The sequence below is a fragment of the Suricata suricatta genome, chromosome 6 (assembly GCF_006229205.1).
Source record: "Suricata suricatta isolate VVHF042 chromosome 6, meerkat_22Aug2017_6uvM2_HiC, whole genome shotgun sequence".
Classification (NCBI taxonomy): domain Eukaryota; kingdom Metazoa; phylum Chordata; class Mammalia; order Carnivora; family Herpestidae; genus Suricata; species Suricata suricatta.
Window position 1 is genome coordinate 52031357 of NC_043705.1, and position 21835 is coordinate 52053191.

The 21835-nt window shown below is 43.3% G+C and overlaps 2 long non-coding RNA genes across 2 annotated transcripts in view; both read right to left on the reverse strand.

Annotated features, from left to right (window-relative positions):
• LOC115294499 overlaps positions 1–19098 on the reverse strand; it is a 30337-nt gene extending 11239 nt beyond the window's left edge. Inside the window, exons 1-2 of the long non-coding RNA XR_003909915.1 lie at positions 18981–19098; positions 16672–16830 (exon numbers count right to left, since the gene is read on the reverse strand). This is a non-coding gene — a long non-coding RNA (uncharacterized LOC115294499). The remainder of the gene's footprint in view (positions 1–16671; positions 16831–18980) is intronic.
• On the reverse strand, positions 12350–13860 carry LOC115294500. The gene is made up of 2 exons (XR_003909916.1): positions 13778–13860; positions 12350–13690 (listed from the first exon to the last, which is right to left on the reverse strand). It is a non-coding gene; the product is annotated as an uncharacterized LOC115294500 (long non-coding RNA).
• Positions 19099–21835: the final 2737 nt, after the last annotated feature.

Sequence of the window (21835 nt, forward strand, 5' to 3'; positions counted from 1 at the left end):
AGCAAGAAATGCCTATAAGTGTAAAGTCCCTGATGTATGGTAAGGGCTCAATTTTTCTTAAATTTTTTAAAGTTTATTGATCTATGAGAGAGCGAGCGAGAGCAAGCACGCGCACAAGAAAAAGAGCACAAGCAGGGGAGGGGCGAAGAGAAGAGGGAGAAAATCCCAAGCAGGGTCCAGGCTTGTCAGCCCAGAACCTGACATGGGGCTTGGTCTCACAAACCGTGAAATCATTACCTGAGCCAAGATTGAGAGTTGGATGCTTAACTGACTGAGTCATCCAGGCTCCCCTCAATAATCATTTTATTATTCCGTGTCTACCATACTCTGTCCTTGACATGCTGACAAAAAAGGAGCCAAGGAAATCCTGCAGTGACCATTCCAATGCAAAGTGAAGGAGCACCATGATAATTTTCATAATGAAATAGTGAAGTTCTTATTCTCTTGGGCCAATATGTGTAATGACATTCATTTGGAGCAACTTCTCTGCTTGTCATTTTTTTTTTTCCAGTTTGAGCAGCTTTTTCTAAGACCTAAGGCTATTTTATCTACTTCTATGCACTCAAATCTTTAATTACATTCAATCTTTTTCTCTGTGACTTTAGAAGATCGGGCACTCATTCTGAGAGTGAAACAGCCAAGCAGAAAGCAATTATCTTGGCCATCATTCTGTTTACAGAATATGGCACTCGGACTTGAAATTTCCAATCACCTTTGCTGGCAGAGACTAGTTCAGTCTCCTCGTCTGACGAGAATGGGAACTGAGATCTGACTTCAGGTCTAACTGCAAGACGGTCTGGCTGGGAGAGCCCACCAGATGTCCTGGCTCCTCACCAGTGTTCTGTCTCCCGTGCTCCCCAGTCACGCCCTCCCTTAGGAGGTCAGGTCTCAACTGTTTCCTTAGACACGGGGTCACTGGTCAAAACTGGGGGTCTGTAGGTCAAATTCAGCCCACAGACCTGTTTTGTTTGCCCATGTAGTATCTTAAAAGAGGGGAAATCTCACAATGAAAAAGTCCAGCTTGTTCGAAAAACTTAGAACATCTGGCAACACAAAGCTAATATCCCCGCATGGATCTAGGAATAATCAGCAGGAGCTGAAGGGTGCCGACCCCTTTCCTCCAAGACAAAATGCACTCAAAACTGCCCTAGCCTCTACCACTCCCTCTTGTTTTACACATGTGTGTGCATGCGCGCACACACACACGTACCTGCCCACACAAAAGCACCGACACATTCTATATTAGTCTGCTAGGGTTGCTAAAACAAAGTACCACAGGCTGGGTGGCTTAAGCAACGCAAGTGTATTTTCTCACAGTTCCAAGATCAAGTCCAAGGCCAGCACTGTTGGTTTCTTTCAGGGCCTCTCTCTCGTAGGCTTAGGGATGGCTGCCTTCTCCCTTTGTGTTCACATGATCTCTCTTCTATCAGTGCCTGCATCTTACAAGTATATCAGTCTTCTTGGATGAGATCCCACCCTGGTGACCTTGTATTAACTCCATTTCCTCTTGAAAGACCCTATCTCTAATTACAGTCACATTCTAAGGTACTGGGGGTTAGTACTTCAACATAGGAATTGGGGAGGGACACACAACCTATAACGTATTCCGGCCTCTTCTTAGATTACCTACTTGACACCCCCCCCCCCCCGCCAAGGCATTTGAATCTGCAGCTCTGGAGGCACCTGGGTGGCTCAGTTGGTTAAGTATCCGACTTCGGCTCAGGTCATGATCTCATGGTTTGTGGGTTCAAGCCCTGTGTTGGGCTCTGTGCTGACCCCTAGCTCAGAACCTGCAGTCTGCTTCGGATTCTGTGTGTGTGTCTCTCCCTCTGCCCCTTCCCTGTTCATGCTCTGTCTCTCAAAAATAAGTATAAAAAAATTTTTTTTTTGAATCTGCAGCTCTGACAAGCAGTGACACTCAAAAGACCATTTCCTCCAGTGGAAGGAATGGTTTTCAAACCATGTTAAGCCATAGAATCATCTAACAAAACTTAAGATACTGGGCCTCCCTAGGTGATATAGGATTTGAATGCCAGGATCTAATCCAAATTCTTCAGTGTATGTATGAGAAACTGAAGGCCCGTACACATGCCCAGAGTCCGATTGGGCTCAGAGCAGAGCTCTCGTGTCTCCTGCCTCCCACAGTTCCTTCTCTGTACGACTCTTAACAGGTTAGAACATCAGTGGAACAAAACTAACGTAAATCTATTCTAAGGCCATGAAAACCCTGATATTTTATTGGTGAGCGGAGCCCAGGTTCTAACTGCTCAGCTAGTACTAGCTCTACAACCTGAAAGACAAAGGGCTTGACCCTCTGGTCCCCTTCACGTACAGCACAATAGGACCAGACTCCTGGGCTTTAATGTCCTTTCTGAAGCCAGAATCCTAGGATTCCAGAATGTTACACTTAGAGTAATTCTGCTAAGCTTTTTTATTTTCATATATCATACAAAAGAACTTTGTGCTAATTCTTGCCCCAGATGCATGATTTCCAACAATGTGCAGGCTTGCCTTTCCCATACACTGAGCTCCCTGCAGAGGCCCTCAGATCTTGTTTGCTGGCCACCAAGATCACCTCAACATCCACCCATCGTGCCATCATAAAAAAGAGCAAAAGTGGAGAGGATATTCTGCAGCAGAGGTAGCGCCACATGACCCACTCTTTTCTCCGTAATGGGAACCAAGCATTTTGCACCACAGGAGAAGTAGGAGCAGGAGTGTGGGAGGAATTGCTCTGCTGTTTGGGAACTGTAATTAGAGAGTAGAAACGGCAGAAATTTGTTCTCCAACCAACATTCTAGTGACAATGAACTTCTTACTTCATAAGTTTGCCCATCATGAGCCATGCTAATTCACACAAATAATTCATATCGTTTTGAGCCCAAACCTATGGCCCCAAACACCTAAATTTTGGCTACCACCAACACCCATGTTCTTTCCTCTTCGCGGGTGTACAGCCAGACGACACTTTCCAGCCTCCCCACAGTTAGCTGCAGCCAGAGACCGGAGTTCTGGCCAAGGGAATGTGAACCAGGTGTGTTGTCTTTTCCAGGCCCAGTCCAAGAAAACCTCCCATATGTGGTCCTCACTCCTTCCTCCTGTCACAGCAAAATGGAAAGGACTCCAGAGACAGTGGAGGGCTAGGCCCAAGATGAGGGAGCCTGGGTCCCTGACTGTATATGACAGAAACCCACCCCTTACCGGTACCCTCACTGGCCTGTGATATGGACAAGAAATAAATTTATATTCTGCTTAGTTCCTGGGATGCAGCAGCTAGCATTACTTCCTTTAATACGTGTTTCCTTTAAAGTACATGACAAACCTACTCCTTGCCTACTTGCCAGACTCTGAAATATGTGAGGATAGCGCTCATCTCAAGGTTACAGAATGTAAATTCTATCTTCTTTAGTATTCCCTCCTCTTGACCTACCCTGATGCGAGCCATGCCTCAATAGGCTATTCTGAATGCATTGCATCAGGACTGGGTTTTACATGGAAGAACTCAATCTTTTTCTGGCAAAAGTTTCTAAAAACTTAAGCTCTTGGTAGATCAGAGAAGAGTCTCAACGCAATCAGCATATTGGGGAGAAATGTCATCAGGGGTAGAGGCGGGGTGATGGAGAGAACTAGAGCTTCTCCACCTCCAAGCCAGAAAAATATTTCACAAGCCTGAAATTCTCTTTCCCTCCACAGCAAAAATAAGCCTCAATCCCTAAGAGATCCACTGTATCTAATGCATTAACCTATCTCCTATGCATCTAAAATAATACTAGTTATTTTCCTTGGGAAAATTTTAAAATTTGCTTCTGAGTGCAGTGGTTTGGATGAGGAACTCAAGAAGGGCTGGCTAGAGGGCAGAATGGGAGAGTAAAGAAAGTAGAGGTATTGAAGGGTCCTGATGAAGGGGTAAAGTTGCCAGGGAGCCAGCCGAATGCCAGATCAATGTGACAAGGGAACCTGGCCTTGAGCAGGTAGAGTTCATGGAGGTGGCAGGACCCAGTGGAGGAATAGCAACATGGAATGTCACAAGGGCGTTTGTAGACTCCAGCCCTAGGGGGCTCTGAGGCAATGGGAGAGGCCTTCTTGAAGTGAGGCTGGCAGAAAGAGGGTCCTGCAAGCAGGAACCTGCAGGACCAATTAAAAACTCTTGGGGGCCCTGGGTGGTTCAGTCGATTGAACGTCCAGCTTCGGCTCAAGCCACAATTTCACAATTTGTGGGTTCAAGCCCCATATCAGGCTCTGTGTTGACAGCTCAGAGCCTGGAGTCTGTCTTCAGATTCTGTGTCTCCCTCTCTCTCTCTCTCTCTCTCTCTCTCTCTCTCTCTCTCTCTCTCTCTCTCTCTGACCCTCCCCTGCTCTCGCTCAAGCGTGCTCGTGCTCGCTCTTGCTCCCCCTCTCTCCCCCCTCCCTCCCTCTCAAAAACAAAATATTAAAAAAAAAAAAATCCTCTGGGGCAATGAACGTCTCTGCGGATACCTTTGACCATAACTCAAGCACTTCCTAAAATTCCTATGCCTTTTCCCTTTGCCTGTCAGATATTCAGAAGGTCTAAAATGGTTAAGTGAGGTACTGTTCAGTTGATGCTTCCTGATGGTAAAGTCTTGAGGAAACAGCCTCTTTCCCAGGCCATTTTCTCCCTATGTCGACAGAGAAACTCTCCAAGATCCTAGCACAATCATTGAAGTGCAAAATCAGCCCTTGGACCTCCTAGAAGATCTCGCCGGACCCCCCAGTGTCCTCCTGACAGGATGTGGCTGTTCGTTCATTTTATGTTTTGCCAGAGGAATCTCTTCCCTTGATGTAATCCGATTCTGGAAGTTTATCCAAACAGCAATTCTATACTAAGGGTCATGAGAAGACTTCTGCTATAAAGATTCCTAAAGACCGGCACTGAGAACTGTGGGCCGGGCAGGCAAATACATCGTCAGAAGTAAATATGTAGTGAGGAGATGAAAAATAATGAAGGGAAAAATCAAGTGTTTGCAGGAAAAGCAGGCATTTAATAACTATAAAGTGTTAAATGTGGGGAATTAAGTAATCCTTGATAAAGTGTGCACGGCACCTAGAAGTATGTAATTATATGAATCGCTTAAGAAAGATTCATGTATGGTCTCTTGCCTGGGGCTTTGCATTCTAAGTGGGATGTGGGAAAAGAGACCGTACAGATCAACCCAGGTGATTTAAGACCCTTGAGGGAAGATTAAAAGAGGTGGAAATGGTTAATTCTTATCATGAAACCGAAGGGAGGGCTACGTACCTGCTTTCAAATATTTTAGAAGTTTGTCCCAGGACACCGGCTGGCCGAACTCTGGCCATGGCCCTCCCCAGCTCCAACTGTTGGAAGTTTGCAGCCAGAATTTACATTCCGTCTGAAGTGGAAAGAGAGTCCTGGCCTCTCCATTGTCCTGGGAGCTTCCTCCTGAGATCTCCACATTGGTTCTCCCCGTCCCATCCACTGAGTTAGCATCATCCCTGCCTCCCCAAACCGTCCTACCCAACCAGTCCCTGGAGCCCTCCCAAATCTATGTCCAGCTAACCTGCTCTCCTGTCATCCCACCCCACCCTCTGGAGTCTTTTTTACTTCCTGCCTAGAGCTTTGCAACAGCTGTCTAGTGGGCCTCCCTGCCTCCCATCCCATGGTCTCCCTGTCCTCATCCATCAGCCCATTTCTCACTGCCCCAGAGTTCACATTCAAAAGAAACATCTTTTTTTTTTTTTTTTTTTTTTGAGAGACAGAGCGAGACAGCATGAGCAGGGGAGGGTCAGAGAGAGGGAGACAAAATCCAAAGCAGGCTCCAGGCTTTGTGCTGGCTGTCAGCACAGAGCCTGACGCGGGGCTCGAACCCACGAACTGTGAGATCATGACCTGAGCGAAGCCGGACGCTTAACCGACTGAGCCACCCAGGCGCCCCCAAAAGAAACATCTTAATGGTGTCACTCATGAGCATAAGCACTTGCAGTGGACTGTACAGGTTTAGAATTTTTCAAAATAAATAGTATCTTGACAATATCTTCTTTGTTTCCTTTTTGCATCCAATCTCCTGGGCAGTGTTCTTTTTACAACCTGGCCCATGCCTACCTCTCCCCTCATGTGCCCCTGCATGCCCCCACTGAATACTATGCTCAAGCCATTTTAGACCCTCACCATTCCTTTTTCTCCATTTATTTAAATTCAAGTGAGTTAACATAGTGTAGTAGTGGTTTCAGGAGTAGAACCCAGTGATCACTTACATACAACATCCGGTGCTCATCCCAACAAGTGCCTTCATTAATACTCATCACCCATGTATCCCGTGCCCCCACCCAGCACCCCTCCAACAACCCTCATTTTGTTCTCTAGTTAAGGTCCTCTTAGCATTTGCCGACCTCTGTTTTTATCTTATTTTCCTTCTCTTTCCCTATGTTCATCTGTTGTGTTTCTTAAACTCCACATATGGACACTCCCCATTCCTTGAACATCCTCATGCTATTCTCCCTGTCGTCTTACCAACTTTTATGCCAGCAATGCCATTGTTATCTCTTCCATGTGGAATAGGAGTCCTCTTTCATGGTGCACATCAAACTCCCCTCCTCTTAGACCTTCACACACCTAAACAGAATTCCTTGCTTCCTCCCATGGTCCCCATAGTGCTTGGCCATGAAATAGTACTTGTCACATATTATAATTATTTCTGTATACTTTTGTCTTTCTTACTAGACTGTCAACTTCTTAAAAATAGGAGCCATATGAGATATGAGTTTGGGTTTTCTTCTAATCCTTAGCAGAGTCTCTGGTGTATGGTACATGTTTGTTAAGTATTGAATGAAAGAATAAGCTCCCAGTTCAAAGATTCTCTTTCTGGTTTACTGAACATACTGAGCGTGGCTGGGAGCTGGGGACACTCAGCCTGGAGGAAGAGGCAGGATCCCAAGAGCGGGTCAATAGAAGAGCTACAACTGCCCATATGGCCCCTGCTAAGCATTGTTTGACATCCCAGCTGGGAGTTTCTGCACTGTCTATTCCTAAGTGTCATGGCTGGAGCAAAACTTGCTCCTCAGCCAGTCTGGCCACACCACAAACACGTGGGTTGGAAGGCAGCGCCTGCCTTGTTCTTCTCAGGTTCCTATGGAGACCATGCCACCATGATCCACTCAGATTCATCTGTGTGGGCAGCTGCCACTTCTGGGCTGCAAATACACTGCCAGCAAGGATGGGGGAGAGGAAGGGAACAGAAAGGGCAAGTAGGGGGAGGGCAATAAGAATTGAGAGGAAGCATATGGGTACAAGGGTGGAGGGAGGAGGGTTTGGTATTTGTTCCCGAATAAGATAGAATATATTTGATAGCTTCTTGAGAATCAAACTTGTTAAGTTTCTTTTGCTAGATAGAAAATGTGAAAAATGCCAGTGGAAGATTGCCTTTTTTTCCTGCATCCAGGGCAGAGCTCCTGGATATATTTGGATCAGAAGCTTCTAGATGAATTCTTCACATAGAGAACTAGGCACCCATGCATCCTGATGTTTGCTTAACAGGCAAATTGGGCAGCCAATCTGTAAACATAAAATGTGGGATCTTTTCCTCTTTTGATCATTTCATGGATAACCATGTACATTTATTCACATAATAGGTACTTAAATGGCTGGCACATTACACTTCATAAAAAAAAAATTGCTGGGAACTTTGAACAACCCAATAAGATAGACAAGCTGGATATTATCATTTTGTTTCCTGATGAAGAATCTGGGGCATTGATTGGATAGTTCACTGTTCCAGAGCTACTCAGTGAGGGTAGCCCCAAGGCTCACACCCGAGACCTCATTTTCCAAGACCAGGGCGACCACATCCTCTACCTCCTGCCCCGCCTGGCTGCCAGCTCAGCCACAGGCTGCTCTCCATTGGAGCATAAGAGATCAAGAAAGAAGGGATAGATGGTTTGAGTAAGGGTGGGCATGCTGACAAAGTTTTTATGGTCTCCTGGTTTTTTAAAACCCTGCATTAGAGTAAAGTAAATAAATGGACATCTACTAATCAAACCACTGGCTTATAACTATTTTACTCACATTTTCTCTGAATTTATAAATTTGGATCTCTTGCCAATACATTCAGGACTTTTGAACGTGGTTCCTTAAGTGGATCAGTCTTGAGAATTGCGATTATGGTATCTGTCCCACAGGGGCCTGTGAGTTTAGTTCCGTGTGGTAGCCTGTAAGTGACTTCCTGTCCCCATGGGCCATAGGAAGCCCCAGGATGCAACTGGTTGTCTCCTTTTTAACCAAGTTTTAACTATTTCTCAAATATCTGTATTTGTGGGCATAGTGATGACAACACAATATGTTTGTAGGACTTTTTCACGCACCCTACCCCCTACTCCCTCTAATCACAAGGTCCCCCCCTTATGGCCCTCACTCTGGCCATAAGTTTGACAGAGCACCTATCTCTAATTTCACAGATTGAGACATGGAACAAAAAGCAATTAAGTAACGTGTCCATTTAATACAACTAGAACCACTAATGCTAAACTTCTAATCCCAATTCCAGAACGCTTGCCAGTCTGCCTATTGATTTTGCTGCCCTCTCCCACACCACCACCAAAACTGTTAGGAAGGGGGAAATCCAGCACCGTTGACAAACACAACTCGGAGCATATGCTGGACTACTGGTGAGGAAGTAGGGTCCTCCGTCTGGATGAAGAGTGTGGCACTTCCTCTTCTGTAATCCCATAGCGTCTGCATGTGTCTCAGACATAGACCCTACTGTTCCACTGTAATGTACATCAACTTCTCTTGCCTCCCAAAGGAATAGAAGTCTTTAAACCTGTCCATTGTTGGTTGATGAATACCCTGCAACTGAAGATGTTCTTTCCCTTAGAGAAGAGGTCCATAGTTTTTATCAGATTGTCTAAGGAGTAGGAGAGAGGTTAAAAACCACTGCTTTGCTCTGTAAACTCAAGAGTGGTATGTCTAGTCTTCCCCCAGGGCCTTTCCTATACCAAGTGCTGGCAGACTAGATGGATGCATGTGTGCCTACCTCTATGCTTTTTGTAAAGCTCTTATTCCACAATTGACCTATTATGCAAACTAAATGACACTAAACGGGATCCAAGAAGTGGGACAGAATTTTAGGGAGAAATATCTGAAATGGAAAAAAAAAATTGACTCAATGCTGTTAGATACAATCTGACTGACTCATCCCCTAACTTGTTCTTTGTCTTCCCATCCACTTACTCTACTACCAAGCAAAGAAGAGAACTTGCATATCCCCAAACTCAGCAGGGTGAATGGAGAAATTACATGGCATGTGTTCCAGCACTGACTGGTTATACATTTTACATTTTATAGCTATTGCACTGTCAGAATTAGACATGTACCAAAAATTAATTTTAAATGAAGCTTATCAGAAAATCACAGATCGGCAAACTGCATCGTTTTCTTGACAAATACTAAATAACTAAAGGATACATACTCATTGTGGTTTTAGAAACTATCCAAACTATGAAGCAGTTTGAGACTTTAGTCCCTCATCCCTGAGTACTGGACTGATCTCAAGAAGATAAAGTCTGTGGTACCTGGCATATGAAATCAAACACCCATCCTCTACTCTCTGGATTTGCTAGGTCAAAGATAATAAGTCCATCATAAACCAAGACAAAGGGCCACCAGGGAGAGACAAACCCGTCTCAAGTTTAAATGCTGTCAGAATCATCAGTGTAGATACAGGATTGGTAAACATGCCAATCCTCCCTCTAATGTAGACTGAACAGCCTTGGAGGAAAACTGGCCAGACCTTTCAACATGTTGGCCAGACCCAACCCCTGACAGCCTGGAAACAAGCAGAACATGGGAGAGATGTGCCAGAGAACAGTGCTCAGCTGTCTTGCCAACATTCAACATCACTGTGGCCAGAATCTGTCGTGGGATATTTTCACCCAGCTATTGATAAGCTGTACACGAAAACTACCTGGAGGCTGAATCTGACTCTGGGATTTGGTGTTAAATTCCAGAAGGTATAATGTATCCTGCCAAGGACAAACTTTTACAACCCTACATTCCTCTCCTAGTGATTTGTATTCTTTTCCTTGTTAGATGACAACGAGGCGGCAGAGCATAGTCACGGATGGAATGTCAGATCAAAAGTCTTAAGGTCTAGTATCTGTTTAACCGGTGGACAAACGACAACCTAGTGTTCAGGAGGTCAATTCAAGTTATTTCTTACAACACTGTGATAAGGATAATTCTTTGTAGTTGATCATCTCATTTCTACGTTATCTTATCTTCACAACTCCTGAGGTAAACAGAACTGGTATTAGGGTTCTGAACGTACAGATAGGAAATTGAAGATCAGAGACTGAGTGGATCACCTAGGTTCACCTAGCAATTTCCAGAGCTGGGTCCCAAGTTCTCTGACTTCAAGTTTAGGATTCGTTCCAACAGAGTCTTTCCTTAGCAGATTGTTAGGGTTCTGCCACTCTTACATGGCCGCTCAAGTGGTCCCTTACCCTGGCGAGGCATCTTATAAGTGAAAGTCCTTTTATAAAGAGGACCTTTCAGCAATTGGATAGAAAAAGCCTTTGGGTGGATTCTTTTGGGATTGTATTCTGTTCTCTATAACAGTTGAGAGTAAGTTTTATTTTTAGTAGTTTAATGATAAAAGATAGCCACATTTATTAATATGTTAATTTATGCCTTTAGGACAATTACCAAGCTTTATCTAAGGCCTTTGAAAAAAATTTAAAACATTTGGAAGTCTTTAAGGAAAAGCTTGCATAATTCATGCAGTTCCAAAAATAGAGTGCCTACCAAGCACTGTCCAGGGCATTAAGACAAAAGTGGTCAAGACAAGGTCCATTCTGTAAGGAATTTAAAACAAAGTCCAATAAGACCAAGTAAATGCATATTTTGTACAAAAGTACATTGGGACAAGAGCAGAGGGCTCTGAAAGCATAGGAAAATGGCATTCAGTTAAGTACTGGTGGTCAGAGAAAGCCTTCCAGGAGGAATAACCTGAATGCCAATAATTTCGAAGAGTAAGATTTTGGAGAACTTTTCTAAAATTTGTCTATGCCTCTAGGACCACTGGAGAGCACGAGCCAACGTTTCACACACGACCATGTCCTCTTTACTTCTGTGTTTGACCTACATGATTCCCTTAGCCAGAATACTTTGCTTTGAATTTGCTCCCAATGTCATCTTTCATTCTTCAAGGCTCAACTTTAATGTTGGCTTTGCTAGTAAGTCATCTTTGACTTTCAGTTTCGCTTCTGTTTCTTAAAATAACTTTAAAAGATTCTAAGCACAAGATTCAAGTTCTATTACATTTTCCTTGAGCTTTCAGAAACCCTAAGCTCCTCCTTTATATTTAGTCATTGAAAGATCTCCATGTCCACTATGTCCATCCTTTAATGTTTTAAAAATCAGACCCTGTAATGCTACTTGAGGGTTACTAGGGAAGCGTAGCAGGGAGGCTTATGGCCATTCCTAAATTCTTCCAAAGCCCGTATTATTAAAGCATCTTATTTAGCCAAAGCCAGAGGAATGAGAGATGAAGTTGCCGTTTTTCTCTGTTCCATTGGGTCCCTTGGGGTATGTGAAGTAGTGGGAAGGGTAACCACTGTCTGGATCCTTGGTCAACTGGTGGCAAATTTTGGGTGAAAACATGGCAACATTGCATTGCACAAGACCTCAATTTATTCAGTCTAGAATTATATACTGGCTCTTTAGGCCATCAGCAAATCTTTACAAATGGGGCCAAAACAACTTTCTTCAGAGACCCCATGGGACTAAAGAGAGAGATAATATTCATAGGGAGAGTTTGAAAAACTCTGTAATAGGTCCTAAAAAATAAGTTACAGATGTTTAATCCTAAATTAAGAAGCTAAGTATAATGTGGCCTCTACAAATGGCAATTTTCTATAATTTGAGGGAAATATTTGGTAGCTCAATGCCCACTAGACATGGCTGGAAATGGTTCTGCTCTATTAAATTAAACCTCTGACCACTTTCTTGAGGACAAGATTATTCAGAGAACAATAGATTTTTTTTAAAAAGTAGAATTGATGAAGAAACTAATTTGAACTTTGCTCTGGACATGGAGGTATTTACCTTATAACCAGGCTAGTGAGAGAAAACCAAAGGACCTGTGTTCATATTTGTATTAATTCCATCGAACCATTTCCTGGCTTTTCATATTTTATTGCCTTGTTCTTTATTTTGAAAAGAAATGTTATCAGTTTTCCTGTGGCATGCCATTTTATCTCTTTTCTGCTTGCAACAAGATATTAGCCTAATATTGGCAGAGCAACTTCCTACAATGATTCTTTGTTCCAGGAGGGAAAAAAATGCATGAATGGTACATTATTAAAATAGAGAAGGAAGTATATTTCATTTCATTTATTTACCTAGTGAATATTGTCATGGTACCAGGTGCTTTACGAAAAGACAGTGAAGCAATAATACAGTGTACTTGGATCTTGCTTTCACTGTGAAGATCATGGAGCATTAACCAAATACTGACTCACAAATCAACTCACTTCAGCTAGAATGCAAATATTGTTTTAAATTTGTAGTCAGCTCTATGAATTCTCTATGCTAGCACGCACTGTGTAAACTACCTCACTGGGTCTCTGAGGAAAGGTGGAACCAAACTAGGGGTGGATTTAAGAAAGATACTGAGTTTCAAAGAAAAACAAGAATAAAAAGTAGCAAATAGAAGAGAAACAAGAGCACTGACCGCTAAAGTGGTGAATTTCAGAGACAACTGACGTTAACTCTATTCTAAATCAAATGCATACTTAACAGCTGTCAGTGAATGTTTTGTTTCTCTTAAACTTGGCGCTTACCTGTGTCTAACACATTCATGACATCTGAAGCTGTTTTTTTCTGCATGGGAAAAATTTCTTCTAAATTTCATATAGATATTTATAGCCTAGATTGTATTTTTATAGTCACAAAGTTGAAATGTGCTCTATGCTAAATAATCACATACCATTTGCCACACATCATCTGGATGTGAAAATTGAAATCACCTAAACCTCATCAACTTCGATCTTACTAGAGTCTGAATTTGTGGGAAGATCAGAAATCAGTAGAAGATTATGCTTGTGAGATATCTCAGGTAATGCTCCAAGGGGGCCGTGCCTGTGATAGAGCAGAGACTAAAGGCAACAGGCAGCAGCCAGTTAGGGGGTCCCTGACTTGGGAGACACACCGTTGTCTTCGTAGACCTTCATGGAAAGGGTCCTCACACACACCTGATTTTTTCTTGGAGAGAGTTTGGTGAGACCAATGCTCAGAAATAAAACAGGGCGGAAAAGCCCACAGACCAGTCTTCCAGTAGGAACAAGAGACCACGGCTGTATGGAAGGATCTCGGCTTTAGCCTGACTGAGACCCACTGCCATCCACTGCCAGGGTTCAGAGCTCTCTGGACCTGCCCTGGTGGCTGTTACCTGGTGGATGTCTGTTGCCTGGGGGCTGAGCTGCCTCCTGGGAACAGTGCTAGAGGGTAGACGCTCTGGGTACACAGCAACCTGGTGCAGGACTAGGCAGAATTCCACTGTTGGGCAGGACTGAGGAGCTCTGGGGAGCAGGTCTTTCTGCAAGGAAGGAGCCCAGAATAGCACTGAAGAAAGCAGAATCCTAGTATTGACAGAGGATGTGGGAGGAGTCCACCTGCAGCAACGTGGTCACCCCCACGGGCCACAGGTTTCGATGGCTCCTAGGGAAAGAGAATGATACAATCAAACTCTAAAACAGTGGTTTCAGTAAATGCTTTAGCCCAGCAGAGCCCGTGCCTCACACTTACCACCGTGTAACTTAAGGGAGGGAGCCTTCTCCCCAGCTCTACCAGAGACCATTGCACCTGTGGGGCTCTGCTCTGCCTGCCAGGGTCTGCAGGAGGGACTCCAGGAGTCCGCCTCTCCCTGGGGACGCCCCAGAATTATTTGAGAGAGAAAAAAGAACGTCAATGGAGTGCTCACGAGAGCTGTTAGAGAAAAGAGTATTTTAGGTTATGATTCAAGTAACTATTTCTGAAGATGTATCATTTCTCCACTTTAGCAAGTTTCAGTATAATCTGTTTTAAAACCAATCAAACACAAGGGATTGCATATTTTTCTTGGGAGACTATAAGGAGCGGATAAGACCAAGACTGACTTCACGAAACATGTTGGAAGAACAGATCAAAGGAATGCAGTGAATTGTTGGTGGAAAAAACGGTGCATAGGTGAAGATTTTAGGTTCTGCATTAAGAAAAAGAGTAAAGTTTGCACACCCTAAAGATCCCTAATAGAACTTGCTAAGAATAGTAATAGAAATGTTTTAAACATTGGGTTGGGAGATGCAGTGCCAATGTGGCTCAATCAGTTAAGCATCTGACTTCAGCTCAGGTCATTATCTCAGTTTGTGGGTTTGATCCCTGCATTGGGCTCTGTGCTAACAGCTCAGCCTGGAGCCTGCTTCAGATTCTGTGCCTCTCACTCTGCCCCTCTCCCACTCTCACTCTGTCTCTTTCTCTCAAAAATAAATACACATTTAAGGCCTTTTTTTAATTAAAAAAGAAATAGCCACCTCTTGCCTGGTCTGGTTTTCCTAGAACAGTAATATTCATGGTGAAGATCGTGTTCATGGTCCATGCAAATGCACCTTTTTCTTGCCTACATCCTTATAGCTCCGGATCTTCTGGCTGAGGTGCAGTGGTCTGGGATGGGCTGCCATCCTTTACTTGAGAATGGGGTCCCCTGCACAGCAGAAACCACAGTAGGATTGTCTTCATTAAATGCATTAATGTCAATGACAGAAACAAATCAGCCATTTTACAACTTATCAGCCAAATAAGAGTTTTCTTGTCATTCTATTCCACTTTCTAGTTCATTTCCATCTGTTTGGGCCCCACTTATCTGTTTCTGATGGTCCTCCTTTTCCTTCGGGGCTGCCTAGGACCCACAGCAAGTGCCTCCAAGCGGGGGCACAGAGGAAAGGAAGAAAAAATTGAGAAACTTCCACCTGCCTTTTGACTCCTTTGCCTGAACTCTCTCCCTACCTTTCTTTGTCTCTTGACTTCCTCCCAGGGAAGAGTTGTTTTCAAAGCGCTTCCACCTTCCTTATCTGTATCCAAAGAATAAGTTAGCATTCAGCACCATGAGTTTGAGGTTAAAAATGAATGTGCTCATGTGGCAAAGTTGCCATTTTGATGATGTCTCCTTTTCCTAAACAGGTAATAAGATCTATTCAGAAATGCACAAAGATCTCATGGGTAACATTACATCTTTTTCAACTTTTCCATGATCTGAGTTCTTCCACAGTTGTATGAACTGTCCTGTCTTCCTTCGGTTCTCTCTTTCTCCAAATGACTTCCCAGCATTCATTCAGAACCTGGAGCAAGACCCAGAACATGAGAGATTCATTGTGAGTAAAAAGGAGCCAGGTTAAGATCGAAGAATCCCCCAAGGATGGGGTCTCCTAAAATAAAAAGTCAAGCTGTAGATTCCATCTGCCCGTTGATCCATCTCTATTTTTGTTGCACATGTGACGGGAGTTCCTGCTATTGGCCTGCGGTAGTGGACACAGGTTAACATTCTTGGTCCTCCGTGGTTGTATCAGATTCTTCTCCATGTTGTCCCTGTGAGCCCAGCAAGTGTTCCCTGTCAGTTTTTATTGTAATTATAAGGCGCCACTGTCCCTATGGGCCTTAACATTCTCAAAGGCAGACTCTTGCTCTTTCTCTCTGACCCCTACACTCCTACCTCTCCCTCTCCCTTTGTAACCTCAAAGGACAAAGTGAGTAACTGCCCATGGATACCCCACTACCACAGGAGGTGAACTTGCGAGATGGAGAAGAATAAAGACCTAAAGAGGACAGAGGCAATCTGATGCACTTGTGTTTTGTTCTATATAAAGATGGTCTCCAAAAACTTACCATCAACTTTAACCATATAGTTTTCTATTCAAATTTCTAAGAAAAAAAATAATGTAAATAACCATTGAAAAACACCTAGTTTAAAAACCTAGGATACTTGACAGTTTAAAGTGCCTGTTTCTACCAGCCACATCTCTATTTACTTCTTTCTTATTTTTGTTGATGTCAAGGGTAAATCTAAACAAGAATGCTGCTCAAATGAATGAACTAGGCTGTCTGCCTTTTTGTACAGGCTTTTAGTCTCGGGCACCTCCTGATCTCTCTCCTTTATAAGATAGAATCTTCTAGAAAACAAAGGCACCTAGCTATTTACCTCAGATATGCTCATCAAATTATTCATCCACGAGACATAAAATAGTTCATTATGAGAAGAGGTCAAATTTAGGTGTTAACTTGCAAATGAAGGTCAGGAAGAAGTTTGTATAAATGATTTCTGTAAATATAGGTCCATAAAATCTCATCTAAAATTTTAGCAAACCAGTGACTGAATTCTTGTGAAGAATCCAAAGATAATCACCTTGCCTTGGAATAATTTTATCACAGTCCATCTTCTGTGAGCTTCTTGAGTAATCTAAAGGGTGAGGTTAGATCCTCATTATGAACTACTTACGTACATCATTTGAGATGATGGGAAAGTAATTTCAGGAATTCGGAGACTGCTAATGAGTTTCCTTTGAAGTTGGGGAGGGGTGGCAGTGGGAACAGAATTTGCAGTAATTACTGGTTGTCTCCAAAGAGTCCAAATGTTGATGAAGCTTCTATCCTTAATTTAAGATGCTCACCTCAGAGAGAAGGAGGGACGTGGTCAGGAACACCTGGATGTTTCAAAAACTGGCATCCCAGACTGACAATCTACTATCTAACTCCAGTTCCCTTCACTGCTCCTCTCTCTGTATTTGGTATGTCTTCCACCAGAAGTATTGGGGAAAACCGCTGAAAGCCTAAAGAAAGGAAGAGAAGCTTAGGACACTTGACTCTGGCAGCATCCCACACTGCACTGATAAAACCTCTATTCCCCTGCCCAAGGTGCCCTTCTGCGGAACAAGTATACCTTTCCAAACATGTTCAGGAAATCGACAAATGTTTGCCCAGTTCCTTGAAGTTTATAAGCTTTGTATCCGGGTTAAGTCTAATAAATGCATCCATAGGTAACCCTTTCCTAGGAGAAAGGTGTAACTCTGGGCATGCTTTTTTCTTCCCATTCATTCAAATCTCTGCTGTTAGACTCGTGAAAACTTGACTCTAGTTAATCATGCCATGCTCAGAATATTCTCCCAGGATCTACTGCCAAGAGACCTCAAAGTCCATTTCCAGCATTCTACATTTGGCCTGGGTAACCCTTAGTCCAATCAGTACATTTTGGCACAGCCATGGGGGTTAGGGCAATTCTAATGGAAAGTACAAAGGGATGTGGTCATCTCTCATGCCAACTCCCCAAATATCTCTGGTCTAGAGGCATTCTGTAGCCTCACCAGCAGGGCACTTACAGATAATGGAGAATGAAGGGTGTGGCCATGGATTGCCCAAAAACCAGGTCAAAGGCATGACCTCATCTTAACTAAGTGCATCTGCAGTGACTTTCTACATAAGGTCACACTCTGAGGTACTGGAGGTGAAGACTTCAATATACGACTTTGGGGAGGTAGGTGGAAAATCAACCCATACCAACATCTATATCATTAATTCCAAAATCCTGGTCCAGGGCTGAGCCAGATGAAACATGCAACCTCCATTTCAGACAGATTTCTCCTATTTAGTTTTTCCTGCTGTGTTTTAGGCCTCACTAAGTCACCCTGCTTCTTGGAGAGAGAGAGCTCCCTGCCTCCCGTCAACTACTTTCTACTGGCCAGCACCTGGTTGGCCACTGCCTGCTCTGCTCCCAACCCAGAGAGGGCAGGAGAAGCCCCTGGTCGAGTGGTCTTGTTTCTTGATATTTTCGGGGGCGGGGGGTGGCTCGCACAGAATTTGGACCCTGCTAAGGAGTCCAGCCAGCAGAACATCCAGGCGGTCACACTCTTATTCCACAGGAGCTCTTAGAATCCCTTAAATACAATTTTCTTTGTTTTACTTCATCTTATCGGGATGAATAGGATTGCACAGCACTGAGAACAGGTGCAAATCATAACACATGTCTCCCCAGGAGAACAACAGATCCTGAGAACTAAAGGATTTGGTTTTGTTGAGTGGGATTTTCAAGGGTGGAGGCAGCGTTTATTCATTCAAATCGATCAAAGCAAGACCGAGTCGTGCCCCCAGTTTTCCTGCTCTGTCCTTCCTCTACTCCGTGAACACCACTGTCCGGCCCTCCACTTTAACAAAGGCTGCGTGGAAATCTTCCCAGCGGGGAGGTAGTTGCGAATTAATGCCATGGCTACAGCCACCCACAGGTACTACCCTGCCCAGGATTTTCCAAATTCATAGAAATGACACCAGGAACGAGGATTCCATTTGCAATGACATAGTTTTGAGAAACTGGATTTGGGGCACTGACTATGGTTTATCAATGTCTCTCCTAGAAACTGGCTATTTGGGCTCCTTTTCGAGCTATAGAAAACATCTTCAAAGCAGCAAACCTGTAACAAGTAAACTGGTGTCTAACAGTTGCTATGATTAACTGAACTGTTCCCTCATTGGTCTACATTCCAAAACTTTAAAGCTATTTTTCTAAACACCTATATGCATTTGGTGTTGTTGCCTATGTTTCTTAGGAAGGATGGGCCTGCACTGTGTCTTTGGGACTAAGTTGTCCTTTCATATTTGAAACAATGAGGAAATTTTTAATGTCTGTACTTTGCAAAAACAAAACCTCGCAATCCTAGAGAGATCTGCCCCATCCCCTTACACACACACATCATTTACTTTGCTTTTTATTTTTCAATGAGGCTGTGACCTCCAGAAGCACTGGTCAAAATGGCCCAAAAAAGAAGAAACCCTAAGAAACGTTTCGGATGATACTGTCTGTCTACTGCCCAAGACGCTAACCAATATCTGATGAGGGAACAGAACAAGAGACCTGATTTTTGAAAAATTCCTCCTAAATAGGCAGCCTGGCCTCACTCCAAAGAACATTGTTTCTTAATCCCATCCATACCTGAATCCACCTGTGATGTCCGGGTCTGCCTGTGACGTGCGTCAGTTCTGCCTGCTCCCTGGGTTTTATGCACACTACGATATTTACTTCTCTGTGACTGCTGGCTGGTGAGCAGGCGGTCTCGGACTGTCTAGAGAGCCGGAAGCAGATGGAAAATAAATACAGTTGCAGATCTCTGGGGGCAAGGCATCAGACAGGACAAGAAGGCCAAGAAGTAAACTGTTTGTTTACTTCTGATAGATAAGACTTAAGCAGCAAGACATCAACTGGGCTCAGTGTCAAATTCTATCCAGCTTCTACTCCAGGGTAGCTTTTCCCTTTGAAAAATCTCTGCGCATTTTCAAAAAAGGATGATTAAAATCTCTTAATAAATGATTACGACTCACTTCAGATGCTATAATAATTACATTACAGTTGTATAGGATGTGAGAATTTGAAATCACCTTCAACACCTATACTGCACATGTGTATACAGTGCACATAGGTTAAAGGTAAAAATATATGCTTAAACATGCGTAGTCAAACCGCATCAGGCCCAGGTCTAGGAACTATCATTAAGGGACTGAAAACCATAACGGTACTGCCTCCATCATTCTCCCAGTGCTCCCCGTTCTTCCCTCTCCCCTCTTCTCTCTCCTCTTGTCAAATCCAGGTTTAATGGCAGAATCTAAAACCAATCATAGCTCATAATAAACTTACGTCAAAACATCTCTGGGGCATCTGGGGGGCTGTTGATTAAAGCATCCCATTCTTGATTTCAGCTCAGGTCATGAACTCACAGTTTGAGATGGAGACCAGCATTGGGCTCTGTGCTGTTAGCTGTTAGTGGAGCAGGGGATTCTCTCTCCCCCGCTCCCCCCGCTCCCCCTCTCCCCCCCTTTCCCCCCTCTCCCCCCTCTCCCCCCTCTCGGTTCCTCTGTCCCTCCCCTGCACTGTCTGTGTCTCTCTCTCTTTCCATCTCTCTCAAAAAAGATTATCTCTCTCTCTCAAAAATTATCTCAAACTATAAGTCATTATTCCCATTGTAATTACTTTACACTCCAAGTCAGTTTCTTGTGATTTTTTTCCTCACTGAGAATTTCTTCCTTAAATTTTCCTGTTAATGTGGAACAGATCTTCAAAACTCCCCCCCTCACCCCTGAACCAAATGCCTTCATGTCAGGGTTTGCTTAGGTGATCAGTATGATCAGTACAGGCAGTGGTCAACACTCCAGGGCTGGGATGTGCAGGTTCAAATCCTGACTTCCCCACATACCAGTTTATGACCTTGACAGAGTTTTTTAGTCTGAGCCTCAGTTTCCTCATCTGCAAAATGAGGCTGGTACCACTACCTTCTTCACAGGATTATCAGGAAGAGTATGTGGTGAATGTCAAGCTCTTGGAACAATGTCTAACTCTGTGAGGATTAGCTAGTGTTACCACTTTCATGGTATCATCAGAAATTCTTAATGTGAACATATTTTTCCCTGATATTAAAGAAATGAAAATTTTAAATCAACTGGATCAGCATAAAATAATGAATAATTTAATCTTTGATTAAGGTCAGCATCTTTTTATAGAATTCTGTCTTCATGATCATTTTATATCATGCAAGATTATATTAGTCACATTTTTAAAAAGCATAGTATTTTAAAGAATCTTCATGTAGAAATAGATGTAGAAAGAAAGGCTCTGAAATTGGCAGTTTTTTCTAATATATGCAATAATCACCTATTCTTAGTAACCTAAAACCTTAGTATACTTAGCATATCTTGATTCAATATATGCCTTAGTTTCTTCAGAATCTGTTTCAATCTCTATTAATTTAAAATGCTATTGACTAGGATGTTTTCTGAGAGAAAGGAATGCCATTCAGTGAGTTAGCAAAGGATAAAACCATGGACTTCATCTTACAATGTTGACATTTCACAGCTACAAGACAGCACAGTGGCCACAAGGGAAGGAAAGCATGTCCGTTAGACAAGGTATTCTGGCTTTGGCAAGTCGTGTCCTATATTTTCAAGTCCTACTTTTATCCTAGGCGATTTAAAAAGAGGCATTTTGGTAGCAAAGCCTTACCTCAAACCAATGTATTTATAGTTCAGTGAGGCGCCTGGCTGGCTCAGTCGGTTTCGCATCCAGCTTCGGCTCAGGTCATGATCTCATAGTCTGTGGGTTTGAGTCCCACATCAGGCTCTATACTGACGACTTGGAACCTGGAGCCTCCTTCGGATTCTGTGGGGGAGGGGCAGAGAGAGGGAGACAATCGTGCTCGCTCGCTCTCTCTCTCTCTCTCTCTCTCTCTCACTCTCATAAATAAACTTTAAAAAAAATTTAATAAATAAATGTGAGGGGGCAGAGAAACTCCAGTATTACTTCAATCTCCTAGTGTAAGTAGCAGTGCCTTCGGCTCTGTCTTCACAGAGAAGGCTGCCAAAAGGCAAGGATTAATTTTGGGTAAACTATGCATGTTTATATTCTATCAATAATATATTTGTTAAGGTTAAATTTTCTTGGGGCACCTGGGTGGCTCAGTCAGTGAAGTACCTGACTTCAGCTCAAGTCACAGTCTCACGGGCCACGAGTTTGAGCCTCGGGTCAGGCTCTGTACTGGAGCCTGGAGCCTACTTCAGATTCTGTGTCTCCCTCTCTCTCTCTTTTGCCTCTCTCCCCTGCTCACACCTCTGTCTTTCTGTCAAAAGTAAATTTTTTTAAAAAAAACATTAAAATAAATTTTCTTATGTTTTATTTTGTTACTGGGAAAGAGCCTGAAGTTAGAGAAACCGTGCAAGGAGACTTATCTTTCTGGAAGAACAGGCTTTCACGGAATGTCCACCACAACCATGGCTTATAGCCAAGTTATAACTTCCTGGTAC